Source organism: Meriones unguiculatus, chromosome 14 (genome assembly GCF_030254825.1).
Source record: "Meriones unguiculatus strain TT.TT164.6M chromosome 14, Bangor_MerUng_6.1, whole genome shotgun sequence".
NCBI lineage: Eukaryota > Metazoa > Chordata > Mammalia > Rodentia > Muridae > Meriones > Meriones unguiculatus.
The window spans coordinates 9,626,484-9,632,600 of NC_083361.1; the positions used below are offsets into that span (position 1 = coordinate 9,626,484).

General features: G+C 46.2%; 1 long non-coding RNA gene across 1 annotated transcript; it reads right to left on the reverse strand.

Moving 5' to 3' along the window:
• Positions 1–213: 213 nt before the first annotated feature.
• On the reverse strand, positions 214–5,845 carry LOC132647138 (uncharacterized). Its single transcript, XR_009585424.1, has 2 exons — positions 5,072–5,845; positions 214–2,664 (listed from the first exon to the last, which is right to left on the reverse strand). It is a non-coding gene; the product is annotated as an uncharacterized LOC132647138 (long non-coding RNA).
• Positions 5,846–6,117: the final 272 nt, after the last annotated feature.

Consider the following 6,117-nt stretch of genomic DNA (forward strand, 5'->3'; position numbering starts at 1 on the left):
GGGACCTGTGTTTAGGTCAGTGCTAGGGAAGAGTTTGAGACATGGGAAACATATCTATGCTCTTCTCGAGGGAGGGGAGGCAGCACACACACGAGGCAGCAGGGACCTGTGTTTATTCGGCCCTCAGTATCACCATGCAAACTGTACAGCACCTCAGTCTTTGGAGAAAAAAAAAAAACAGAAAGAAAAAGAGAGAGAGAAAGAGGAGGGGAATTTAATAGAAAGATCTTTTTATTAAGGAACCGTGAACAGAAGTGCATTCATTCAACCCTGGACGTATGATGGCTTCCCAGCTGGCAGTGTATTTAGAAGGGAGTACGTCATTAATATAAACAGCGAAAAGAAACTATTAAACTAACACAATTTAAAACTGAGCAAACCTGAGTGTTTGATTAAAGTTTTTATACATTCTGTACACTTGAACAGGTAACATAGAACCTTAATATTTTTGTTGATTTTTAATTTGCTCAAGGTAGGACAAGGGAAACGTTAAAGTTTCCCTAATTTGTATTGGAAATTAAGCGGCAGATCCACAAGGAGGATTTTTCGGCCTAATTTTCTCAACTGTCTTCAGACTTTCTGGGGAAGTCTACAGTACAACAGTAACTCAACTTAATGTCAGCCGCGTGAGAGGCAATCTCCCCTTTGTCGGAGCAGTAATGCAGCACTCAATTTTGCTGGAGTTGTGTTGAATATAAATACATATGGTGAATATTAACTTTGAGGATCAGCCTAATTCCATATATGTTTTAATGCCTGCCTATTTTTCTAGAAGGTTCCATGGGTCATGTACTCCACACTGTGTCTTCTTTTAACAGTGGGTTTATTTTTCCACGATGGCAATTAGGAGAAGGTCATCCCCAGTCATGCGTGATACCAATGAAGGCTCAAGAATTGCCTCCCCCACATCTGCATAGGCCAGGGCCTAGGCTCCTCTGCAGGAAATGTGTGTGCTCTTAAAGACAGGAGGCCATGCCCAGCACAGACAGAGCCTTCAAAGCCACCATGTGGTACCTAGATCTACATGCATTCCTCACCCACTCATTCAAAGCCATCTCCCACAGCAAACTGGCAGATGTGTGGGCTGGCAGGCTGGAGGGTGTCATCACGTTTCTTCAGAGCTGGGAACCCAGATACTGCCCTCGGCAGGCCAACAGAAGCTCGCTGGGCACACAGAAATGACTTACTGTAATAGGATGGTTTGAACGGCCAAATTACAGCAAGCCATTTTCATTCTGATCACAGCCGCTGGGACTCTGATACGCTGACACCCAGAATTATTGCTCTGTCATTAAAAAAAATAAAAGAACGGGTGGGAATGCTTTGAATATCCCCCAATATGACATGAGGATGACACAGTGGGTCCCGAGGATTAGCGGATAGCTGAAGGGCTGCAGAGCAGAGGGAGGCTGTGGAGGGGGAGGGGGAGGCCTTTCGGTGGGCATCTATGGAAAGTTGTTTTGTGGGCAGCTTCACTGAGGGTGTGAATCACCAGTGAGGACCAATCCAAGTGAAATACCTTTAAGACTTCTTCCTCCTCGACTCTTGGAGATCCGTCTTGTCGGCTGCGAGGAGCCTCATTTTCATGTTGGAACAGATGGGGCAAAATTGTCATTAACAGAATCTGACAACTCTAAAACTGAAATATAGATTTCGAAAGGAATCTAATGAATTAAATCAATGTTATTGCAGTGAAAGCCACAGAAATTATTAGTGATTTGTAAAGTTACCCTGTATTTTAACCTCAGTATATTTCAGTCTAGGCCATTTGAACATTCGCCGTCCTTTTTCACTGTCGTGGTTAATGCGTAGCTGCGTGATACACTCATCTTAATTTATCTTCCCCCTCCTGATTCTGTGACTGCATGCAGGCCAGCCCTAGTTCTGGATGATTCCAGGCTTTGTCTAGACCGAGGGGTGTGGAGCCTCTGACTTGTATAGACCAGGGCCTGGCCATGACCTTGTAGGGTCTCCTTGAAAATAAGTGACTGTGGATTGGTTCATGGTAATTTTTGCTCCCTATTTCTTTTAGTGAGGAGAATCTAATTTTAAGAACAACTCTAAACTCCAGGGCTGTTTTAAGTAATAAATAGGAGGGAAACATTTCCAGATGTCCAATTTTCAGATGCTTTTCATGATCATATCAAACCAATTAAGAAAAAAAAAAATCCAAACCCAGAACATGGCTGGCCTTCCTGCCGCTGGGACCAGAGGATGGCAGCTGATCCATTCCCTCCCACTCCAACCAGGGGAACATTCCAGAAGGTCTCCAGGCCTCAGGGCCTGCAGATAAAGTCAGAGTGTTCCTTGTTCACCCAGTTCTGCCAGAGGGTCCCCCGAAGTAGTCACTCAGCAAACTCAGGAGATGCTTTTCTCGTGTTCAGCACTGGTGACACTGCACTGTCCAGAACAGACAAGCTCGGTGGTTCTGAGACCTCCTTTGGGTTTGGGCAGGTGTGAGATGCATCATGAGCAAGAAGACATTGTCACCAAAGTCCATGAAAAGTGCAAGAGAGAAGACAGAGCAGGTCCAGGATGGTGTGGATTCCGTGTGTAATTCAACCAGGCCAACCTCTTAGCAGGCATAAAGACCTGAATGTGCGAATCGGCTGTGGGAAGCCTAGGAGGAAGCCTTCCGGGGAGGAAGCAGCAGATGCAGTGGCCCTAGGGTGCAAATGAAAGTGAGTTTTCAGAATAACGAAAGGCCCATGGACCCAGGGCTTACCTAGTTGGGAGAAAAGAGTTTGCAAATAGAGTAGAAGGGCTTGGCAGAATGGACCCAGTTATGTAGGGATGCACGGATCAAGCCAGGGGAGGCAGATGGCCTCACAGGCCTGGAATTCACCATCTCTAGAAGGGACGCCCATGGCCTACTTTCTGCCACCCACACTGGAGCTTCTCCAGATTCTGTTAAAAACACCGCCCACCCTGGATGGCCAGGTTGTGCTGGGTCCTGGTAATCATGGGTCTCATCTGGGCTTGTAGTCACACTGCCTGTCCAATCTTCATGGCTCTGACAGACTTACGCCTGCCCCTGCACCTTCAGAATTAAGTCTAGACTCCTCACCCTTGTGTCTAAGACCTTGACAGAAATCTGAGTCATCGCCCCCAAGCCCAGATCGCACCACACACTCAGCGCCAGCCTGGCATACTGCCCATGTCCTGTCCCTTCTCATCTTCCTTCCATGCCCCACGCCTACCTACACTCTGTCTTCCTATGTCACTGCTGACACATCTTGCCGGGACCAGTTCACAGGCACTCCTCACAGGCAAGTAGCTTTCTCTTTGCTCTGACAATCACATCCACAGACAGCACTGCTTCTGTGCCTGATCCCTTCACCTCGTCAGTTTTGGCTGGCAGTCCCCTGCACAGGCCTTCTGAGTGAGTACCTAGGCAATCCAGGCTAGCCTTGCTCTCCTCTCTGTGACCCTCCCTCTAGTCCTGCATCCACAGATCCCTGCAGGGCCAGCTCTCTGCTGCGTCTCAAATTGTGTCTTCTCTTGTCTCATTCCCAAGCACTCTTCTCCCTCCCTTTAAATATCCTGGAGCTAGGTCAGTGGCCAGCATTCCCACGATCCTCCTGTCTCAACCTCCCACAGCACTGGGGTTACAAGCATGGATGTGGACAGACCCAGCATTTTATAGAGAGGCTGAGGATCTCTGATTTCTGCTTGGCCACAAAGGGGACAGCTGTTCTCCGCATGCCTCCACCACCGTAATGTTCTATCTGAACAGGGAGCCAAGTGCCAGGCATAGACTCTGAGACTCTGAGCCAACAGGTTTCTCCTTCAACTTGTCACTGTGAGGCATCTTGTCGCAGAGGCACAAAAAAAGAAAAGAAAAAATCACTAATACAACTGTGTACACCAAGTGTCTCTCACAGGGCCTGGTGTGCATTGGAACTTACTGAAGAGCTGTAGAGCAAGTTCCACTTAGACATGGGAAGGATTTAGATCTGAACTTCATCCCCACAGTACCTGTCATGTGTTCTGCATTCTTCAGCAAGTCACCGAGCCTCCCTGAGTCAGTGCCTTCTCCATGAAATGGGAATGCAGACAGCTATGGCCAACCGCTCAACACGGCTAAGCAGGCTTAATGGACTCTTTCCCATTAGGCACATTAGAAGGTGGAATGTGCTACCCACATGCCCATGACACAGTCATCTGGGTACCTATGAACCAGCAATATGTGGGCACGTGCTAGGATCTTTGCATATACTCTTCAATTCTCTTCATTTTCTTCAATAAGTCTAATATGAAATGGCAGAATAGGGGCCATGAGGGCCCAGCTTACAGTCCCTAGCCTCAGTGGATTTGGAAGCTGAACCTATGATGAAGTGCATCCCCAAAACCTCACATCAATTTCCTACAACAGCTTATACTGAAGCTTGGCCTAAGGGCCCACTCCTGCATCTCAGTTACTGGGGAAACTGAGGCAGGATGATCACAAGTCCAAATCATGCCAAGGCAACTTGGTGATATTCTATCTCAAAATAATTCCTAAAAGGAAGACTGGGTTGATGACTTAGCAATGGAATTTCTGCCTAGAATCCCCCAATGAGGGGCTAGGGGCATGGCTCAGTGGTAGAGCAACTGCCTAGAACCCCTAGTAAGAGGCTGAGGGCATGCCTCAGTGTCCTTGTTTTCTTTCCCCTTTGAAGGCCCTCTGCAGATTCCACAAGGACTAGATGAAATTGTCCTCCCCCGCCCCCACAAGAAGTAGGTATCTTTGACAGATAGATGACAACGGAACCCATGTTTCCTCTCCTACCCCTTGGCTTCCAGAAGGCTCAGCAGTATCACTGATACTTCCTTTTTAATCCACAGTCCTCTTCTCTCGGTACCGTCTTATATCTCTAACATCATCAGAGACATACTGTGTAAGCAAGGTTCTGGAAGTAGGAAGACTAGTCGCTTTAGAAAAATCCACCAAGACACTTCCAGTGGCCCTTGCCAAGTGTAGCCTTGCCCCCTCCCCCGAGAATGTGACATTTTCTCCCTGATCACGGAGGAGACCCTGGCCACACCTCCCGCTCAGCATCCCGCCCTGCTTCAGGCTAAGCATCCACACCGTCTGCAAAGGCCCGTGTTTCTGCCTTGAACGTCATGTCAGACAGTACGCAGGTGTCAGAGATCTTGCTCAAGTGCACGGGGTGCAAAAATCTCTGTGATGGCTCCAGGCTCCGAGACTGCTGAGCGGCCGTCACTACACCCTTGAAAACATGCTTCTTGGCTGATGGACTGCCCTGCCTCGGGTTCAAAAAAAAAAAATGAAGCAAGTTCTGTTTTACTAATTTAGTTCACATACAACAATAAATCCCAGAAATATGTCTTATGTATACTTCACATTACCTTTTGCCGACAAATACAAAAACATGGTCAACATTTGCAATAAAATTATCATAGAAATGCCATCTCAAATCTTATTTTCTTTTTTCCAATGTGCATTTCACAAATAACTTGTATTAAAATTATGTTTTACAGAGTAGAAATAGAAAACAAATACCCCTGGTAATTTAAATAGGCATTTGCATAACATGACTAGAACACTTTAGAAAAACACCCAGCATCGGAAAATGTGGGCTCAAAAACACTTAAATACAAGTGATTTTAATAAGTCTAATATGAAAAATGCCTTTTAGCTGTATTAATTAGTGAATTAAAATGTGTTGATCTTGGAATATTTTCCACTTAACAGGTTTGGGGGATTTGTGGTGGTTTCTTCCTTTTTCTTCTTCTTCTTCTTCTTCTTCTTCTTCTTCTTCTTCTTCTTCTTCTTCTTCTTTCTTCCTCTATTCCTCCTCCTCTTCTTCTTCCTCCTTCTCCTTCCTTCCTTCTTTTCTTTCTTTCTTTTTTTTTTTTTTTTTTTTTTTTTTTGGTTGTGAGATAAATCTTTGCCCTAATTTTTCTTAGATAGCCCCTATAGATAGTCAAAGCAGACTTGAGGACTAGGCTGGGGGTTACAGATGTAGGAAGGAGATAGATATCACACACTCCAGAAACCCCAGCTCGACTCACTGAAGTGCAAAATGGAGCTTCTGAGTGCCGTCATCCCTAGGCAGGCCTGGACTTCCCAGCCACGAGAGAGGGATAAAATGAAATCCATATCTGACACTA